This window comes from Ornithodoros turicata, chromosome 2, assembly GCF_037126465.1.
Source record: "Ornithodoros turicata isolate Travis chromosome 2, ASM3712646v1, whole genome shotgun sequence".
In the NCBI taxonomy this organism is placed as follows: Eukaryota; Metazoa; Arthropoda; class Arachnida; order Ixodida; family Argasidae; genus Ornithodoros; species Ornithodoros turicata.
Window position 1 is genome coordinate 124,947,382 of NC_088202.1, and position 21,532 is coordinate 124,968,913.

The following is a 21,532-nucleotide window of genomic DNA, read 5'->3' on the forward strand; positions in this document are numbered from 1 at the left end:
CGGGCAACGTCACGACTCTCGTAGGGGGGATCGCGCGTCCTGAGCCGACTTCACAGGGAACTTTGCGACATTTGAGTTGAGCGAACCCTGGGAAAACACTCAAACAGCACGTCCGGTGCCGGAATTCGAACTTCAGTCACCTGACAGTCATGGCGTGTAAGAGGTGGTGCTGGTCACGGTGGAACTGCTTGCCATAGTCGGCCACGCACTGGCGGGCAACGTCACGACTCTCGTAGGGGGGATCGCGTGTCCTGAGCCGACTTCACATGGAACTTTGCGACATTTGAGTTGAGCGAACCCTGGGAAAACACTCAAACAGCACGTCCGGTGCCGGAATTCGAACTTCAGTCACCTGCCAGTCATGGCGTGTAAGGGGTGGTGCTGGTCACGGTGGAACTGCTTGCCATAGTCGGCCACGCACTGGCGGGCAACGTCACGACTCTCGTAGGGGGGATCGCGCGTCCTGAGCCGACTTCACAGGGAACTTTGCGACATTTGAGTTGAGCGAACCCTGGGAAAACACTCAAACAGCACGTCCGGTGCCGGAATTCGAACTTCAGTCACCTGCCAGTCATGGCGTGTAAGAGGTGGTGCTGGTCACGGTGAAACTGCTTGCCATAGTCGGCCACGCACTGGCGGGCAACGTCACGACTCTCGTAGGGGGGATCGCGCGTCCTGAGCCGACTTCACATGGAACTTTGCGACATTTGAGTTGAGCGAACCCTGGGAAAACACTCAAACAGCACGTCCGGTGCCGGAATTCGAACTTCAGTCACCTGCCAGTCATGGCGTGTAAGAGGTGGTGCTGGTCACGGTGGAACTGCTTGCCATAGTCGGCCACGCACTGGCGGGCAACGTCACGACTCTCGTAGGGGGGATCGCGTGTCCTGAGCCGACTTCACAGGGAACTTTGCGACATTTGAATTGAGCGAACCCTGGGAAAACACTCAAACAGCACGTCCGGTGCCGGAATTCGAACTTCAGTCACCTGCCAGTCATGGCGTGTAAGAGGTGGTGATGGTCATGGTGGAACTGCTTGCCATAGTCGGCCACGCACTGGCGGGCAACGTCACGACTCTCGTAGGGGGGATCGCGCGTCCTGAGCCGACTTCACAGGGAACTTTGCCGACATTTGAGTTGAGCTAACCCTGGGAAAACACTCAAACAGCACGTCCGGTGCCGGAATTCTAACTTCAGTCACCTGCCATCATGGCGTGTAAGAGGTGGTGCTGGTCATGGTGGAACTGCTTGCCATAGTCGGCCACGCACTGGCGGGCAACGTCACGACTCTCGTAGGGGGGATCGCGCGTCCTGAGCCGACTTCACAGGGAACTTTGCGACATTTGAGTTGAGCTAACCCTGGGAAAACACTCAAACAGCACGTCCGGTGCCGGAATTCGAACTTCAGTCACCTGCCATCATGGCGTGTAAGAGGTGGTGCTGGTCATGGTGGAACTGCTTGCCATAGTCGGCTACGCACTGACGGGCAACGCCACGACTATCGCAGGGGGAGCGCACGTTCTGAGCCGACTTCACAGGGAACTTTGCGACATTTGGGTTGAGCAAACCCTGGGAAAACACTCAGACAGCACCTCCGGTGCCGGAATTCAACCTTCAGTCACCTGCCAGTCATGGCGTGTAAGGGGTGGTGCTGGTCACGGTGAAACTGCTTGCCATAGTCGGCCACGCACTGGCGGGCAACGTCACGACTATCGCAGGGGGGTCGTTCGTCCTGAGCCGACTTCACAGGGAACTTTGCCGACATTTGAGTTGAGTAAACCCCGGGAAAACACTCAGACAGCACCTCCGGTGCCGAAATTTGAACTTCAGTCACCTGCCAGTCATGGCGTATAAGAGGTGGTGCTGGTCATGGTGGAACTGCTTGCCATAGTCGGCTACGCACTGATGGGCAATGCACGACTATCGCAAGGGGGATCGCGCGTCCTGAGCCGACTTCACAGGGAACTTTGCCGACATTTGAGTTGAGCAAACCCTGGGAAAACACTCAGACAGCACCTCCGGTGCCGGAATTCAACCTTCAGTCACCTGCCAGTCATGGCGTGTAAGGGGTGGTGCTGGTCATGGTGGAACTACTTGCCATAGTCGGCTACGCACTGACGGGCAACGTCACGACTATCGTAGGGGGGATCGCGCGTCCTGAGCAGACTTCACAGGGAACTTTGCCGACATTTGAGTTGAGTAAACCCCGGGAAAACACTCAGACAGCACCTCCGGTGCCGGAATTTGAACTTCAGTCACCTGCCAGTCATGGCGTGTAAGAGGTGGTGCTGGTCATGGTGGAACTGCTTGCCATAGTCGGCTACGCACTGATGGGCAATGCACGACTATCACAGGGGGGATCGCGCGTCCTGAGCCGACTTCACAGGGAACTTTGCCGACATTTGAGTTGAGCAAACCCTGGGAAAACACTCAGACAGCACCTCCGGTGCCGGAATTCGAACTTCAGTCACGTGCCATCATGGCGTGTAAAAGGTGGTGCTGGTCATGGGGGAACTGCTTGCCATAGTCGGCTACGCACTGACGAGCAACGTCACGACTATCGCAGGGGGAGTGCACGTTCTGAGCCGACTTCACAGGGAACTTTGCCGACATTTGAGTTGAGCAAACCCTGGGAAAACACTCAGACAGCACCTCCGGTGCCGGAATTCGAACTTCAGTCACCTGCCAGTCATGGCGTGTAAGGGTTGGTGCTGGTCATGGTGGAACTGCTTGCCATAGTCGGCCACGCACTGGCGGGCAACGTCACGACTATCGCAGGGGGGATCGCGCGTCCTGAGCCGACTTCACAGGGAACTTTGCCGACATTTGAGTTGAGTAAACCCCGGGAAAACACTCAGACGGCACCTCCGGTGCCGGAATTTGAACTTCAGTCACCTGCCAGTCATGGCGTGTAAGAGGTGGTGCTGGTCATGGTGGAACTGCTTGCCATAGTCGGCTACGCACTGACGGGCAACGTCACGACTATCGCAGGGGGAGCGCACGTCCTGAGCCGACTTCACAGGGAACTTTGCCGACATTTGAGTTGAGTAAACCCTGAGAAAACACTCAAACAGCACGTCCGGTGCCGGAATTCGAACTTCAGTCACCTGCCAGTCATGGCGTGTAAGGGTTGGTGCTGGTCATGGTGGAACTGCTTGCCATAGTCGGCCACGCACTGGCGGGCAACGTCACGACTATCGCAGGGGGGATCGCGCGTCCTGAGCTGATTTCACAGGGAACTTTGCCGACATTTGAGTTGAGCAAACCCTGGGAAAGCACTCAGACAGCACCTCCGGTGCCGGAATTCGAACTTCAGTCACCTGCCAGTCATAGCGTGTAAGAGGTGGTGCTGGTCATGGTGGAACTGCTTGCCATAGTCGGCTACGCACTGGCGGGCAACGTCACGACTATCGCAGGGGGGATCGTGCGTCCTGGGCCTGCTTCACAGAGAACTGTGTCGACATTTGTCTTTAGGCGTCTGAGGAAAACTCAGCGAAGACACCCAGACACCACAGCCGGCGCCCGGATTCGAACTCTGGTCACCTCCCTATCTCCTCCTCCACCTCCCAGTCTCGACGTGCAATGCCATCATCATAGCCACTAGGCCACGGGCGCTGGCAATAGCATGTAAGAACTGCGCATGCAACCGCAATTACTGCCAATCAGCTAGACAGTGTTCCCTACATTTATTTCACGTGGCCCGTCGTACGGAGGATGCTCGGCAAAGTGCGTGACCATTAAACAAATGCTATTGACCAGAGAGGGTCGTGTCCCCCGGCCACCACCACACATTAACTTTTTTTACCTCTCCTCGGTTGCACGCTAGCAAATGTTTTATGCATCGCCTTGAGGTGACCGTTGGCCACACCTATGCGATTGAAAAAAAGAAAAAGCAATCGCCATATTGTCGTACATGCGGAGGGATATAGAAATCACTGACCACATTGTGCTTCACGGCACTCATTCCCACCGATGGAGCCATTCATGCACCACACTGGCCATTATAGATGGTGATTGCACCGCAGTGACCAGAGCTTCGAGCCCTAGTCATAATTCTTGTAGACATCGAATACTTCCCGAAAGCAAACCGCTTTTCTCTACGTAAGTGATTTCGTGGTAGCCGGCCGCTCGTGTGTAGGAGCCAACACCCGTATATGTTTCTTCGAACACCAAACAAAACCGGCCAATACGAAGGAACATTACACGCGATCCTGGTGTTTGCGCTTAGAAGAACATCGAACATCGCACAACAGAGCAGACTGCGTTCGGAATACGAAGAACCCACTTTGCATGGATCAGTCGAAAGGTGCCCGCCGAAACCTTTTCATCAGTATAATGCTTGACGAGCGACAAAATTTTCTAGATCTCCTGCGGCTAGTGTAATATAGGCTACATAAATCTCCAGAAAACAGAACGAACCGAAACGAATAAAGTCGATGTTACCCGGAATCCAGTTGATGTGGAAACGGATCGAGAAACCGTTCATTACTTTTTCTTTTTTATTGGTCATATACATCAGTCTTTGCAAATACACTACTCTGTCCCAGGGTTTCACTCTAGCCTCTTTGGTGCTGACCTGCGTCTGTCTCCACTTGAGGATTCCATGGGTGTAACGTGTTTGCGTGAAATGTCGAGTTCTTCTCGACATTATAATGATGATGAATGCATTTGAACGTGCAGCTCTGTGAGCGATCCCAGCGGCTTTCACCGCGGGGTCACCCGAGCGCGCAAGGGCTGTGCCTTTGTATCGCTGGTGAGATTTTTCGGCGGATGTCCGACCCTTTTTCGAAAGCAATCCTTCTTCTAGGCGACGCAAGATTAATCGTTTTCTTCTCCCAGTGTCTTCCCTCGTCCTCCTGTCGCCTCTTCCGGCCGTACACAAGAAAACCTCGTTTGCTTTCTGCATCTTCCTCTGCTCCTTGCTTCCTCACAAACCCTCTTGTTTCTTTAGATACTCCATTACCTGGTGCCATTCTTCGGTTTCTGCTGATGAATCCGCTCTCAGGAAAAGGAACAAAAAATACATATAAGAAAAAATAATTTTTTGCCGTTCTTCAGGTTCGAATTTGATCTTTATGACGTCGGTATAAAAGCATTAAATATCTCCAACTCCATTGATGTATAGATGTTCAAAATTAGCTCCGTGATTTTGCGTTCCTTCGTGTGGGAGTACAACAAAAGGAAACAAGCGGACCATAAGGTGAAAGAATGCCCATATGTCTTCAAAATTATCTTAGCAAGAGTGGTCCTCGACGCCTTCTTATTTACAGGATACAGCACATGCACGTGCAATACCTCATTTGAAACTCAAACATTTGGTACAACCTGGTATCAGTGGTGTCACTAGGGTACGCGTCACCCGGTGCGGGAGCTTGCGTCACCCCGCTCCCATAATGGATCCCTTTCCACACCAGACGGTAAGCGACAACCGACAAATAACATATCATACCACAGACAGAAAAAAAAAATCACGTGCTTACAGAGGGCTCCTCATGTCGCCGCAGAGATAGAGAGGTACTGGTGCGGCGCGTCAGCCGCCTCAGTCGCGTAACCCGGTGCGGACCGCCCCCCCCCCCCCCCCCCGCGCACCCCTAGTGACGCGACTGCCTGGTACCTCAACCTTATTTCCTACGAAAATGACGTTGAAATTAGACAGCCACGGCAATCATCCTGACAAGAACGTCCCCATAAACTGCAAATCCTTATCAGGAATTCCGAAGCTCAGGTTTTCAAGACTCCTCACTTCGGTAAACGTTGACACCGGACATCTACAGTGGAAGCCAGAATTGACGCGTTTCAAGTCGAGTTTCTCTCAGCTATACGATAGCATGTTCGGTAGAACGTACAAGCGTCGTTCAAGACCATATGCGAACGAACTATCGCTTCTGAGAACCAAGGAAACACCCGTTTGATGTATAAAACGTTTTACTCCGCAAGAGTTGTCAAACAACGTCCTCAACCAGTAATGGGCAAAGTACCTCGAAATTATACTTAAAGTAAAGTGCCAAGTACCTGGCATCATTACTTCAAATACAGTACAAAGTACCCAACTCCAAATGTGCTTCAAGTAAAGTACAGAGTACTAGGCGAAGTTCTTGAAGTACTCATCAAGTACACTGGCAATTTAATTTGTATCACTTTGCATTTCACTATTTAGGAGCTATGTCTTGCTTTTGTAGCAAAACTTTAGCCAGTGTTCTTGGCAAATGCTGTGAAGCATACTGGAGCCCCAGTCCTACTGGTTAAGTGCTAACCCGTGAATAGGAACTGAATCAAATGACATAATTTGCATTTACGTACAAAGGCGATCAGTCAGCTGTGCTGTGATTTTTGCAAAATAGTGTTATACTCTGACTGATTCAAGATCCCCCGCCTAGTGTGGTGTTGCGGTACTAATCTCCGTGTATAACAGGTTAGGAAATTCCGGGGGATGAAGAGAGCACAAGCCAACAGAGATTATATCATTTCTGGGCATTCCTTGCTGCTTTTTGAAACACTTCATGTTTAAAAAAATAATATAAAGAAACTAAAAAAGAATAAAGCACAATGTAAACCCTGATTTTTATGAGATTGTGGTGAAAGGCTCGCCGTTGTCGGCCTCACATATGCGGGCAACGTCACGACTGACGCCCTGGGGGAATATGCGTCCTGAGCCTACTTCTAAGGGAACTGTGCCGACATATGTCTGAAAGCGTCGAAAGGAAAACCCCCAGGTAAAACCCCAGACAGCACAGCCGGCACCGGGATTCGAACCCGGGTACCTCCCAGTCTCGACGTGACATGGCCAACACGCTAACCACTGAGCCACGGGAGCTGGTTTGCGATTGTGATCTGCAGCAATGTAATTCATGTGACCAATTAAAATATGTACACTGAAAAATGAAAGCATGTGTCTTTCAGACTGTTACTTTACTTTATCATGTATAATCCAATCGCACTTTGTGATATAGAATGACTATTAATTGCCAACGAAGGAAACAATATAAAACAAGCACTGCAAGCATCCATTGGGAGAACTGAAATGGCAAATTGACCACATCATCGCGCTGTCGGTTGTAGTGTCATAACGTGTGCGTGTCTTTGCATTCCATTCGATTAATAAACATAGAGGCATTGGTACTTTTCAACATTTCAAGCCCCTCAACAATGCATTTGCTTCAACAAATCTGCTCTATAAAAGCAAAAAAAAAAAAAAAAGTCAGACTGGAACTGCTCGTACTGCATCCCACTAAAGCCCTTTAATGATGGCAAGAAGACGAAGACGCACAGACAGCGCCATCTGTGTGTCCTCGTTTTCTTGTTGTCAGCGCTTTTAGTAGGGTGCACTTTTGATATCTTTTTGTTATGTTTTGCACGGAGTCGAAGTTTCGGTGCTTGAGTACTTGATGGGAAGTACTGGGACAAAAGTACTTAACCACAGTACAAGGTACACGATTGGAAACGTCTTTAACGTTAAGTATAAGTACACACGTAGTGCAGTCTCTTGCACGAAAGTTCTAGTTCGAATAAATATTAGTTGCTCCTAACCGTTTTTCATGTTACGTGTGTGATTCCCTCCTCGCGGGCTCCTTGACAGTGTTTTGTTTTTTTCCCCTTTTTAAGTATAAGTAGTCAGAAATGTACTTAAAGTACTACTTGAGTCCTTAGACGGGTAGAAATGTTCATCGCAAGGAAATTGACTACAGAGAACGCCTCCTAGGACGGCCTGTGAAAGAATATGCACAAGCCCACTCGGTACCTTCTCGGTACCCAGTACCTGCTGCCAGCAGCAAAGGGCTAAGCGCGGAGCACCGAAATGACATAACATGAGCGACACGATCAAGAAGCCTGTACTCGCCGACCGTGTGCTCGTAACTGTCAAATGGTTCAACGTGAAGAACAGCAATGGATTCATCGACCAAAACGACACCCACGAGGACGTCGTCGTTCATCAGAGGCCCATCACAACCCACAAGGAGTAATGCGCAGCAACAACCCCACAAGCTGGAGCTCTAGCGTGTCGCGTCCCGTCTGGCCACGGAGTATATGTTGTGGAACGTAAAGGGCGAAGTGTATGTCCCATGTTCATCTCCGTGTGCAGGAGCATTCACCTGCGCATGAGCTTTCTTTCTATTTCATGTTCATCGCTTGCCCAGTAAACATGTCACCAGTCTGCGAGTCAGAGACTTGCTAGCATTTCTTACACCACCAATTATCGATTACTATCCATTAAATTAACTTCGAAGTGCCCAAGGAGGCTCACTGTACTCCACGCAGAGGAACCACAGAGGTACCTCGTGGTGTAAGCATGGTGTGAATGCCGAAAATGGGGAAATCAAGCGATGGGCTTAAATGGACAGTCGCATCCGTTCCAGACGATTTCGAAAATATGGCGTCAACTTTATTCCTCGTTGACCACTAACCACGGTATCGAAAATTAAACGCGAAATAGTGGCATAGTTTGAATGTCATTTGACGGAATACATGACAAGAACAGACGCGAGATGTTGAGAGTATGCCGGAATTCCCTCTCTGGAAAAACAAGAAAACGAAAGAAAGTCCCTAAGAACCAATAAGGGCGCCACCTTGAGCAAAGGAATGCCGCGGCCGTGTGGGCGTCTCACAAGGGGTTTGGGTTCCGTTATTGGACTCGGGAAGCTCGAGACCTGAGAGAATCGGCTCTTGGTGGGCCAAAAATACAAGGGCGCGGCCCTCGTGACGACAGCGACTCCGGTGCGAAAATTCCAGGATTCAACACTAGAGGTGCTCGAGAGCAGTGGCGTATCTAGGGTGTGGCAGGTGTGGACAGGTGCCATGGGCACCAGGTGAACAGGGGCGCCATTATGTGGTCGTGTGTGAATGTGCCAGGTCGGGCACTCAACCTGGCACATTCATAAATGATCTAAAGCACCCGCCATTAGAGAGGTTGTAGTGTGAAACCTAGTGCGGACCACACGAAAACGCATCCCCAAGGACATCATGTTAACCATGTTGCCATGGACGCAGGTAGCTCTAGATACGCCACTGCTCGAGAGTCGACTCCCAGCGACCCACTTACTTCTCGGTGCGGATCGCTAGAGTCGGTGACGTACGACGACTCTCATACATCACGACTCCGTCTCGCCAGGCGCGCGAGTTGAATAAACTGACACAACCACAGAGTTCCGGGGCGTCTGTGCCGTGCCTGTCTCCTCCGAGCGCTGCCTTCTCTCACTTCTCCGGTTAGTGAGTGACGTCACGACGCTGCAACTGCGGAAGCAACTCTGATCTTTAAAATTCGTTGGTGTAATATCCAGGCGCTTTTCGGACGCAAAAAAAAAAAAAAATAGAAAAGCAGATTGTCGGTCGATGCCGAACATAGCGTTATCTGTTTCATACATGAGTCTCCGGATGCGGCCGTCCCCTAATTCCCATAATTTTTTTGGCTGCGGTGTATCGCGCAAAACATTATATGTGCTGTTGTGCAAGATCGAAGCTATCCTGTAACGCATGCGCGACGTGTTTGATGTGCGCGCACATTCTATACAAAGCCATCAATTCTTTCAGACAGCTCCCGTGGTGCTGACGTCACTCCGTGACGTAGAGAGTCCCCTGTAAGCAGCGCCGCGCCGTGTTACAACAGACGAATTTCCAGGGAGATGTTATACAGCGCGGCTGCGCCCCACCTTGATGCTACGTCACGCCGGGTGATCGGGCCGGGCCTCCAAGGTTGCGCCAGGACGTTTTACAGCATTCTTGTAAATGAATTGCGCAGTGATAAGACACTGTACAGCGAAAATATTGCGCATGGTTATACTCCTGGCTCCTGATATACTGATGAATAAAGTAAGGTTTCGAGCAATGCTAAATGACGCTTCCCTGCTCCTTTTAGATAGACCGAAGCAAGAACCTCATGTAGGGCGTGACACCGCGTGACGTTCATGGAACGGCAGTCTGCCTGCCTGAAAGGTCGGCGAAGTTCAGGTAAGAAGCTGCCAATATTTCGAGCAGAGACTGCTCTACTACTATGGTGTACGCATGGCTTATAACTGGTGTCATGGTGACTCACAAGAAATTGAGTTATGGGACACTCCCTCTTGCGTGGTGGAAATGTAACTGAGAAAGGTAGTGGCCTTTATGGACAAGCTACATACTCCAAGAGTTGTTGACAGAGTTGTTACGGAGCCATTCTTCCCAGAGTGCAGAGCGATAAGATGTGCATTTCCACACTAACCAGAGAGCTTTATTAGATCAGAAGCACTCTACGAAACTGATACGATAAAATTAGGAAGCTGTCAAATGAAATATCAGCAACGTGATGTCGACCACTCACTTCGAACGAATGAAGCGAATGGCTTGTCACGTTCTCGCAACCGTTATCTTGAACGTCTTCCGAATGACTAAAAGCCCCATAACAAAACACTCTTCCCCTCAAAATACACGCGATAACTTCGCACAAGACATTCCCCGTATAGAAGTTTTTGTCGCAAATTCACCGTATCTGGCCACATCACTTTGGGTGCGAATAGTAGGTGCTATAAACTTGACTTGGCTCGATATAGCACTCACTTTTATTTTCGACAACAGCTCTTTATGCTTTACTTCGACGTCCATCAAACCAGGAACTTCGTTGAAAGAAGAAAGTCACTGAAAAGGTTAGCCAGCTGTAGGACTCGAACCCGCATCTTCTGGATTCCTGGTCCAGAGCTCTACCAATTGAGCTAAGTTAACACACCTCCTCAGCGACCTCCAAGGGTGCGTCATCTGAAGGGACAAACCAGCCACTCTCTCTCACTCATCCTCCTTTTACTCTTACATTTTTGCTCACTCCGACACACATTCATACGACGGGATCGACGCAAGCGGCAACTGTTGAACAAAAGAGAACTGATGTTCTGAGGCTGGAACAACATAGAAAGGACAAATACATACAAAGCCTCAAATTGCCTAGGAAATTAACGATGAAAGAAGAAAGTCACTGAAAAGGTTAGCCAGCTGTAGGACTCGAACCTACTACTTCGTGTACGCGTTTGACTGGTCTTGTTATTAGGCCCAAAGCAACTGATGCATCCATAAATGTACGGTGCTTGTGTTATTTCCTAATACACGGCGTTGTAGCTAAATTCATACGATATATTGCCTGAGGGGAAAGCAACCTCGCATCGGTGACCCCGCGTGATGCACCTGGCCCCTCCTACGTCCAGTATCATGTTTTTGCTACAATTGAAGTGAAGCCAATGTTATTCGTGCCTTTTTAAAAGAAGGTACACGGGCGATTCTTCTCCTGCGGAAGTACGAAAGCTTTAAATAACATATTTATAACGAAGTTCGAAGTGTCATATGACATCTACTTGCGAGAGAAGAGGAGGAGGATTGCATAATAAAAAGTAGTTTTCTTTGAACGCAAGTTCTCGCCCACACAGCATGGGGTATACGCGTATACTATAAAACCGATAAGGCTGACTTCATTCTTCCATATCGGTTATTGCCTAGGAGCCCACAAACACTTAGATGTCATTCCTTTGCCCTGCTGCGTTTTTCCCCTTCGTCTGTATCTGGTCATGGACCGCGGCCATCGATCAAGGGCTGCCAAGAAGCGGGACCGGAGAAAACAACAATGGTGCCGACTGGCCGAATTGGATATACCAAAGGACGACAGCGCAGGGATGCTGATTATTGGGACGACGGGCGAAAAGGAAGTTTGGGATGAGTCTCCCCCACGGTCCCCCGTTCTTCTTCCGCGTTTTTATATCGCTTCCGATAACCCTGTGTGCATTTCGCTGCAGTATGTCTCTGGACGATTTTTCACATCCCTGCTGACTGCCTTCTTTCTTCTCCTGTGGGGCGATGTCTGCTTCTGTTCTGATGCTGGCTTCTGCAGTTTCCCCTTTTGTTTTTCCCCTCCCGGTGACAAACTGGTCCTGCTGGCTTTCATGTCTCCCGCTGATTCATTCTTGTTCTTTCACTGTCTGCATCAGGCAGAAGATAAAAGCGAACACTAAGGCGATAGAGATGTTCGTGGAGTCCATACCAGGTTTACTCTAACCATCAAGAGAACACCATGTCTGCGCAAGTGCACATGTGTAGAGGAAAGAAGGATAAGTGCAAGCTATATATAGGGACGGTTTGGTGTTCTAATTTGTTTTGGTCCTTTCTGTACAGGATAACTAACTGAAATATCCGACCAGACCAAAACGCTAGAACGAACTTCAACTGTACTGGTGCACCGAAGTGAGTGGTCACGCAGCTCGTTTTTACGAGACATGCTGTTAACGGCATCCGAGTAACCCTTTTCCAAGCGCGGCACAGAGGGTGGGTTGGTGAACCGGATGTTTATTGGGTGACAACAGTGTTCTGGAGTATTGCCCATCTGACGAGATTTGAGTTGCATGTAGAAAATATGTAACGTTCCTTGTTGAGACGCTTGAACCTTGCAAATATTGATCGTTGGGTTTGTTGTTAACCCATAAGTAAAAGCGAAGAGGTGGACGGACAGACAGAATTAAGGCCCTACTTTCACCAGGAAGTGGGAACATCAGAAGCAGTTCACAAGAGTATAATTCACAGGTACTGTCGTGTGACCCCCGCGAAAGCATGTGATGACCTCAGAAGAGTCGTTCCCTTGCCTTCCTTGTAGCACTTTCAGATAAGGAACTGGCTTTTCTGATGCCACCACATGTTTTGCGGAATTTACATGAGAGTGCTTGTGTATACAGGGCGTGCATATTTTTTTTATGATTTACAGTTCTGTTTCTAAAAAAAATCTTATGATAGCATCATATGCCCCTTTTGCAAGTCATACGGCCAGGCTGACATCCTCCCGAAGAGAGTATACGTAACCACAAGATGACTAATTACCTAAAATTCATTCATTATTTTTTTAATAAAGGGATTTCGTGCAACCGTGCGATAGCAGAATGGGAGACAATCCCCGTTGAAAACCATTCAGTTTTTTTTTTTTTTTTTTAAGTCATGAAACGCGTGCGTGCATTGAAATATCTATCGCCGAAATCGAAACCAAAACCCCGCCCACCGAGAGTGCAGGGCGCATATCGCTCATTGCACGTTAGAGGGCCACGTGCTTTGGAGCGACGTGGATGATTGGAGCAGGCGCTGGTCTGTTGGCCGGGTCAACCGCATTGCGGCCCAAATGTGCCTCCGTCGGCTTATGGTGATCCGCTCCTGAGGCGCGCTGTTTTGGTTTCGGCTCGTATGCATAGCGGAATTCGTGGATGGATATTTCTCGACACTCGCTCGTTTCATGATTTTTAAAAGATAGAATGGCTTTCAAACAAGATTGTGTCCCATTCTGTTATGTCGCATTTGCCCGAAATTCCGTAATTAAAGTGTTAATTAATTAAGTTTAGGTAATTAGTCATCTTGTACGAACATAGTACTCTCTTCGAGAGGATGGTCGCATGGCCCTGTATCTCAACTGCTGCGAAAACGACGTCTATGCTGCTCTCACACCTTTAACTAAAGATTCTGTAAATGATAAAAAGACACCCTGTACACACCGATGTGAGCTGTCTCTAATACATCTGTTGGGAGTAGCGCTATAGTGCTTCGTCTGCCTGTCGATCCTTGTCTCTTAGGTACGCTGCACGTGCCATTTTCTTGATCCTCTGCGCAAGGAACACGTATACGTAGATACGCTAAAAAGTAGATGGAGACAAGTGTGCGTACAGTTATGGCGTATTTAATTAGAAGATAGTTTGCAATTGGCCACCGTGAATAGACTGTACAGGGTCATTTTACCAGCTCCCATGGCTACGATGATGCCATTCCACACCGAGACTGGGAGGTGACCCCGGTTCGAATTCGGAAGTTAGGTTGTGCTGCCTGGGTGTTTTCTCTTGAATTTCCTCAGATGCTTTAAAGGGAGACTCCGCACCAAAAACGTGTTGAGGTAACAGTGCGACATCAATCCGTACCCTATGATATTTCAGTGAATACAATTTCTCACCCCCAAGTGGCCCAGATGATTAGAAAATGAATATTTTGCTTCGAGTGACCAGGCGCTTCTCCACGGAAAAGCAGTCAAGCAACACTGTGCTTCACCTCACCGGTACGGCTCCTCATGTACGGCTTTCTGTAGGTCTTGCTTTTACAGCTGGCGAATATTTTAGAACGAAATCGAAGAACCAGACGACTGGTCATCCACGCGACACCAAAAAGTTACAAAGCGCGTGCCCGAAAAACAGCCGGTGGCCCACACGAGACTACCGGTGACGTCACGCATAGTACAGGAGGTAGTAGAGGGAACCTGCAGAAGTTTTGGTTTCGTTTTGAGCTTCCCAGCTCTTTTGGTAACTAATCAGTCCCATATTGCCAAACCAACTGTATTTCTCATTTTGGAAGAATGTATCGGACATATTTACACAGCCATTATAATAGTTTCAGATTGTCCCGGAGTCTCCCTTTAAGACAAATGTCGGCGCAGTTCCCTGTGAAGTCTGCCCAGGACGCACGATCCCCGAGTGAGCGTGGCCGACTATAGGGCAAGCAGTTTCATCACCACTACGACATTGTATTCTTTTTTTCATCGAAACAGAATTTTATTTTAATGGACTGTCTCACTGCTACGCGGATGCCTTTTTCGCCATATGTTTCTTCAGCTCGACGTACATTACAGGGTCGGGTACCTGTCAAGGTACCTGTAGTGCAATTACCTAAAACTAGCTAGCTAGCTTTTAATTTGAGATTTTCTGCGGAGTGTGAGGTAGCAGAACTGGAGCCAATCATTATTCACAGTCAACCTATTTTTCAAAATCCTGAAACGACAAAATACGCTGCGAAATTCTGCTATGCACATGAACCGAAACAAGTGCATCTCGAGCTCTGGAAGACGAACGTCGGAGGGCCACATGCAGCGATGAGCTGATTGGAGTTTGCGCTGGTCTGCTGGCCAGGTAAACCGCTTTGCGGCCCAGATGGGCTGCCGGAGCGGAAGGCCATGTCTTCTCCTCCCACCATATCAGGTTCATGTCTTCTCCTGCGCTCCTGATGCGCGTGGTCTCAGTTTAGGTTCATTTGCATAGAAAAACTTGTCGATTGATACATCACAGTACGTGCCTGTTTACGTGCACCTGTAATGTCAGCCGAGCTGTCGAGACGTATAGCGTGGAAGCCATCCATGAAGAAGTGGCACTCATTTTTTGTTTTAGAAAATGCTATTTCGATAAAAGATCAGCCTGTATTGCTAACGACATCAGTTGTGGCTTTTATTTTCAACGCAGAATATTGCCCTCAGATGCGTATGATGCACCCGATTGTCTGTCTCAAACATAGATGATGAGATAAGAAGCATCAGCCAAGAAACCTTCGCTTCACTTTACAAGATTTTGCGTTCAGTTTACATGATTGTATACAGCGCTACATCTAGCAGTCCCCGATCGTACATAAACGTTACAACGCAGCAATAAACGAAGCCGCGAACCATGTGTCGACCGTGCTACAGATGTCTGTTTCCCACCCCTGTTGGCAATATGGGCTGACTTATGCCTTGACACAGCTGCGACTGAAGCCATTTCGTTGGTCGTCTACATGCGGGCGACCGTACCGACAAGTGTTCAGTGCAACTTGCTCTCATTCTATTCACTCGGCAACTGTTGCGTATGCGGATATGTTTGGCAGGCAGACGTTCTCGTCGTATATATATATATACATCACTCTTAGAAAAAATGGTGAAGCAGTTACACCTTTCAGGAGTTAATAGTAGTCGCATATGTTGTGCCTAAAAGGTTGTAAAGTTGTACCTGCTACCTGGTTGCAGTCGGCACAACAGATTAGGCCGAAAAAAAATTTTAGTTGCAGTTATAACTTCGTTGTACACAGTGTCCTCCACGTCCATTGCACTGTCAATGCTGGGAAAACAACACTCCCTATAAGTGCATTGCTTCTGTGACTGTAATAACATGTCTTACACACTTTTTGTACTGCACTTGCAAAGATGCGGTGACAGGCAAGGTTACCACCAATTTACACCCTTTATCAGACGCTATGTTGACTTAGGTGGGTAACTATAGACGTTACTCCCTTTTCACACCCTTTTTTTTTTAGAGTGTATAGTATTTCTCTTTCTTGAACAACTCAAAAAAGTAACTTACAGCTTCAATAGTCTAAGTATGGGTTGAGGAATGAGCCGATGAAAATGAAAAATGAAAACTCGTGAGTAATTTAGCGAACTACGTCGGACACCTAGAGGAAGAAGGAGAAGAGGTAGAGAAAGAGAAAGCTACGTTCTGGACAGGGGAACAGTCCCTCTTGCGTACATAATGTAGACAAATAAACACAAGCTAGTGTTATAAGTAATAATAATGCGAGGAAATCTATGCCCCAATAATGGTGAGACAAAATATAAATCGTCGTTATCTAGATTGTTTTAACGTCGTCGTCTCTGTTATGTATGTCCGTTTGTTGTACACGATACAAAGTAACTTGTTGCTAGTATGGAGCTTGAAGAATGCTACACTTTACGCGGGGTGAGACAAAGGCAGTTTCTACTGTTCGACTAGCGTATACTGACGATCTCTGCTACTTGCGCTGAAAGCAATGCGTTGCGTCAACCCATATGCACATCTATACTTTTTCTACTCAGTTGTGCCACCTTACTCACCATAGTGCTACACATAATTTAATAGCACTATTCCTTCATGGTATCACGAAATCCTTCTGGTGTGTCTGAGGATCATAATTACATATTGTAACATTACAACTTCGAGAATGCGTCGGGCCCGTCCATATTTGGTGCTACTTGAGATCGTACCTCCGCAGGTGCAAAATCTATGTCACGCGAAAAGGAGCATTGCGTTCCCAAACACATGAAACATAGCAGTACTCCTGTTAGGGTCCGTGATGCACTCGTGTTGGTATCAAGTGCAAAGTCACAAGGTTTGATTTAGCATAGAATTTTTTGATTTTATGATACAGGGTCACACCCCATAGGGATACAGCCCACCGTGATGTACCTCTCTATGGGCAGGTCAGCAGAGCCAATCTCAGAATGAAACCACCTCAACTTATCGACGTGTCTCAGGATTTATCCCTCTACGTCCTGACGCGGCACGTCCGATACAAACGAGACTGCTATACATCCTACTGGGTAGTCATGCGCCTTGAAATTTAATGTGACGTCGCGAAATGTTGTATTGTATTGTATTGTATTGTATTGTATTGTATTGTATTGAATCTATTTTCATTTCACATAGAAATGAAGGGTTAGGTGCTAAAAGGAAGGGAATCCCTGACAAGGCACCTGTGTCATGTATCTGCGTGTGGATCCCCTCGACTCACGCATCGCACTCTCTTCGTTGCTGGAAATTATTCTTCTTTTCTCCTTTGTTTTGAATGCTTTTAAACAGGCACTATGCTGTCTCCTGTCAGGGTGTTGCAATCACCTTCCTTTCTCGCGGCATAGCGTATAGCCAGGGGCCTCAGCAATGGCGTAGCGAGAGTGGAGTTTCGGGGGTTCAACCGCCCCCCTCCCGCTAGTGCATGCGAGTGGGAGCACGCGGATGAGATCCTGCCCACCATGTATGTTCCCGTATAGAACCCCTCCCGAAATGTTGTTTTGGCTATACGCCATTAATTGAACCTGGAGTATATACGACAATCCTCCACGGTACTTACGATTCTGGCTAGTAAGTCGATTATGCTGAATAGATGCAAACTAGCACAAACTCCTTAGACCCACTTCTATTTGTAAACAAGAGGGCTCGTAGAGCAGATGCCGCTGGTGGGCAAAAGGGAGTAGGAAACCGCATGGTGTATCTACGGCGCATTTGTCCTTTCTGTACCGCGTATTACATCCAATAGCTACAACACTTCGCGGCATGCTATTAATAACGATCGAAAACACCCAGTGACTGGATGATCACGCGATTTTCGCCCACCAAACAGGACGGCAGGACAGCGGCTTGCCCCACGGCGCATACATTTTGAGGTAAAAACGCTATACCTTCCTCAAGGGGTAGGGATTTTATACCTTCCTGACGGTGTATCATTTACAACCGTACTGGTATAAACATGTGCCCGTTTATTTTGAAAACCTTATGGTGTAATTTCCGAAAACAGGGAGATTATATTTGTTTGAGTGATATATCTGACATGATACCTCCTACTCTTCTTTTTCTTGTTCTTTTTTACTAAAATTACCGTTTAACCAAGATGACGCCGCCCCTACTACAAATTATTGTGGTGCCACTGCACGTTGCACAGGTATAAGTACAAAATGAACTCACGGTATAAATGCGATGCAGAAGCTCCTTACTCGCAGCTGCCGCGGGAGGTATATAACTCCAGTGTTCTGTACCTCACACATACACCCTTAAAAAAGGGGGATATGTTGTAACTCATTTTTTTAGGAGTACACCCTTGCCACATGCATCACTCCCTTTGGAGTGTACAGTTACTCTCCATTACCCTCGTTAAGGAGTGAGGAGGCTCCTTAACTAGGATAATGGAGAGTAATTGTACACTCACAAGGGAGTGATATATATGACAAGGGTGTACTCCCCAAAAAGGGAGTTACAACGCTCGTTTTTTTTAAAAGAGTGTATGGCTTAAACGGGTTTAGACAGTGATGATAAAGTATACTTTAGCCCTGCTTGATGTCCCCCTTTTTTATACCTCTCATATACTTTTTCTTCAAACAGTGAGAAGCGGCGTTGAGAACGAAGAATGTTTTCTCCTTGTGTGTCCATTTTTTCCTGCACACTGTTTCCTCTTCGGAACTATCTTCGGATGTCCCACGAAAACAGGAAATGTCTGCAGGCGAACATTCCCCACAAGGTTCATTCTCGTCCTTTGCTTATCATACGTGGAATGTTAACGACTTGTCCACAGTTGCGTATGCTTTCGACAATTGTGCGTGTGCCACACGATAGACAATAGTACAACGCGGGAGAACATCAACGTAACTTAATGGTATTTCAACGTTCGCTTTGTGAGTTCGATTGACAGGTCTGTGTATGTCGTGATGTAACCACTGCTTATCGTGTACTTCCTCTTGGAAATTGTCTGGCTTATTCCCGTCCCAGGTATTAATAAATGCGTCAGAGTTTTGCGCGGTGCTTTAGACACCGTGTTGTTAGCGTGTCTATGAAGGTTGAAATGGACGCTCTATGGATGGATAAATTGCGTCTTCAGATATCATCTATAATTACAGGAACTTCCATTTTCACGCTAATATGAGTGCTAGTAAGGTTGAAAACGCCTTAGTGACATTGATCGAAGCCTTGAACATCACACGACGTTTTGCCAGGGAGCATCTCTACATTATTACCGAAAGGCATTGGGATTTAGTTCCCTGGTATGATACCGCACTGATATCCCAGGTAAATGAGTTATTTTTATTTGCTACCAATTGGGTACATCCTTACAGGCACTGCAAGCAGGGAAGGTTCCTTACTTGCTCGAGTTTTGCGGGTAGGTTATCAATCATGTCATGTCAGCATCACTTTACAAGTAGAGACTACATCTAGCAGGGACACTATACAGGGACATTCGTGTGTGCGTATGTTCAATTAAGAGAGCACACGCCGGCACACTATATCCATCGGCTGCATCACTTCTGTGTTTCGTGAGCCCAATAGTATATTGTGAGATTAATAAATTTGCGACAATTTCTTGCCTCGAAGTTTTCACATGTGGGGTACGTCTGAGGAGAGTTCCAGAGGTGCACGTGAGCAAGGCTTGTCTGAATTCTCCCTTTTTTTTTTGTTCCTTTTGCAAGTCTGCTTACTGATCGTGGATTCCATGATGCAACTCCCCAGCACTGCGCTGTACACAATCTAAGGGAAAAGGATACTCGTCTATAATTTGAAACACCATTAAGGACGCACGCCCCGCGTAATAGCTGCGTGTGCTTGTCCTGTCGGGATTCATAATCTAAAATCACAGCCGTCTCACGGTGAAAAACACACTTCCTATTCCTCGGCAGCTGTCCATTTGCCGCGGCGAAGAAAGGCGCCTTCGCTGGCCTCCAGTCGCACACAATGGCCTCTCGAACGCCTCAGTGGACGGCCCGCCTGCGACCACGTAATCTGTACACCGATCCGAGATCACGAGACACTCGCCCACTAGTATTGCGTCAAGTGCATGTACGTAGGTACCGCTGAAACTTCGCTTCGGGACGTGTTTGAGGCAAAAACCTTATACTATTAAATCAGGTAACTCGGGGTAGCCAGTTCGACTTCGTCGAAACTCACATCACCATTTTTTATTTTGCTTTATCACATCACATCACATCACAACTGGGGGAAAATGTGTTGAGACCAGGATTCGAACCTCGGCCTTCTGATACGCCTTAAGCGCCTGATAGGACCTTCTGAAACGAAATCAGAAGGTGCAAGTTCGAATCCTGGAGTCAGCACCCCTTTCCTGGGTTGTTTATTTGATTCTGGGCGTTGGAGTGTTTGTGTCGTCGATGTTCGTAGCCCGCCTCGGCTAATTTTTGGTTGTTTACGTGTATAGCTTACACAAATTTTATAAAATTTATACAAGTTTTAGGCAACAGGGCAACAGGGTTTTAGGGTTACAGGGATAAATATTGGTGCATAGAAAATTGGCTAGACGAATTCCGAAACTCATTCTGCTTAGAACACTGCAGTCTCCGACAGTAAGGCAGCTCGGGAGTGGTCACGCGCGCGTGAGCACGGAGCGGGCCGGAGCAATGGCCGGAGCTTTCGCTCCTTGGACGTCAGAGCGTCCCGGCCTGACGTGTACGTGAGCTTCAGGGTGAACTCGTCGAGTAAGTCATCAAGTCATTATAGCGCTAAATAGGAGCAATTCCAATGCTCCTGGACGTGAACGTAGTCATAATCCTTTGCGAAGTATCGCGTATATTTCTCGAGGCTTCTGTCTTCCTCTCCCCCCCTTCATGCGGTACTCCATATCCAGAGGCAGTTTCTTTTCTCTTGTTTCGTGTGTTTGAGTAATGAATTGCATAGGCGGCGTTTCGACTACACAATAGATATACACTGCTCCTGTACTTGGTATATCATTTTATTTTATGGTATATTTGGGTATTTTAGTGTAATTACCACCATTTATTTTCTGTGTTTTCTGTGCGCCCCTTCCTAATGTAAGTCTTAGGCCACCGTGGCCCCCCAACTCTATTTCAGTCTGACACATCCGCATTGGCGCTGTAGGGTACTTGAATATATACATCAATAAAGAAACAAATCCCAATCAATTTCGTATCTCCGTCTTTCGCCGCTTTTGAGCGGGAATCTGAAAAAGTTGAAGCAATTTTTCGGGACCGTGCTGGTGGTGGTGGTGTGATGTTATAAGGAAGAGGAGTGAGGTCTGCCTGCTCAGACAAGGCGGCAAGTTTCACTCCTTTGTGAAAGGGGAAGGGAAGAAGGGGGAGTAAAAGAGAAAGGATAGAGGGTCAGAAATTAAAAGAAATGAGAAATTACAAACATAGAGATAAAGAAATTAGTAAGAAAGGAGGGAGGAGAGAAGGAAAGCGTTCACGACAGTCCCACAGAGGAAGCGACGGCTAGGAGCGCGTCTCGCGCTTTTCTACGGATGTGGGTGGGACACTGCGGGTACAAAATCGCGTCTAGAG

At 47.8% G+C, this 21,532-nt stretch overlaps 1 long non-coding RNA gene across 1 annotated transcript in view; it reads left to right on the forward strand.

The window, feature by feature from the left end:
- The window catches only part of LOC135386062 (uncharacterized), a 280,169-nt gene that overhangs the window by 67,324 nt on the left and 191,313 nt on the right, over positions 1–21,532 (forward strand). Inside the window, exon 4 of the long non-coding RNA XR_010420578.1 lies at positions 9,851–9,942. This is a non-coding gene — a long non-coding RNA (uncharacterized LOC135386062). The remainder of the gene's footprint in view (positions 1–9,850; positions 9,943–21,532) is intronic.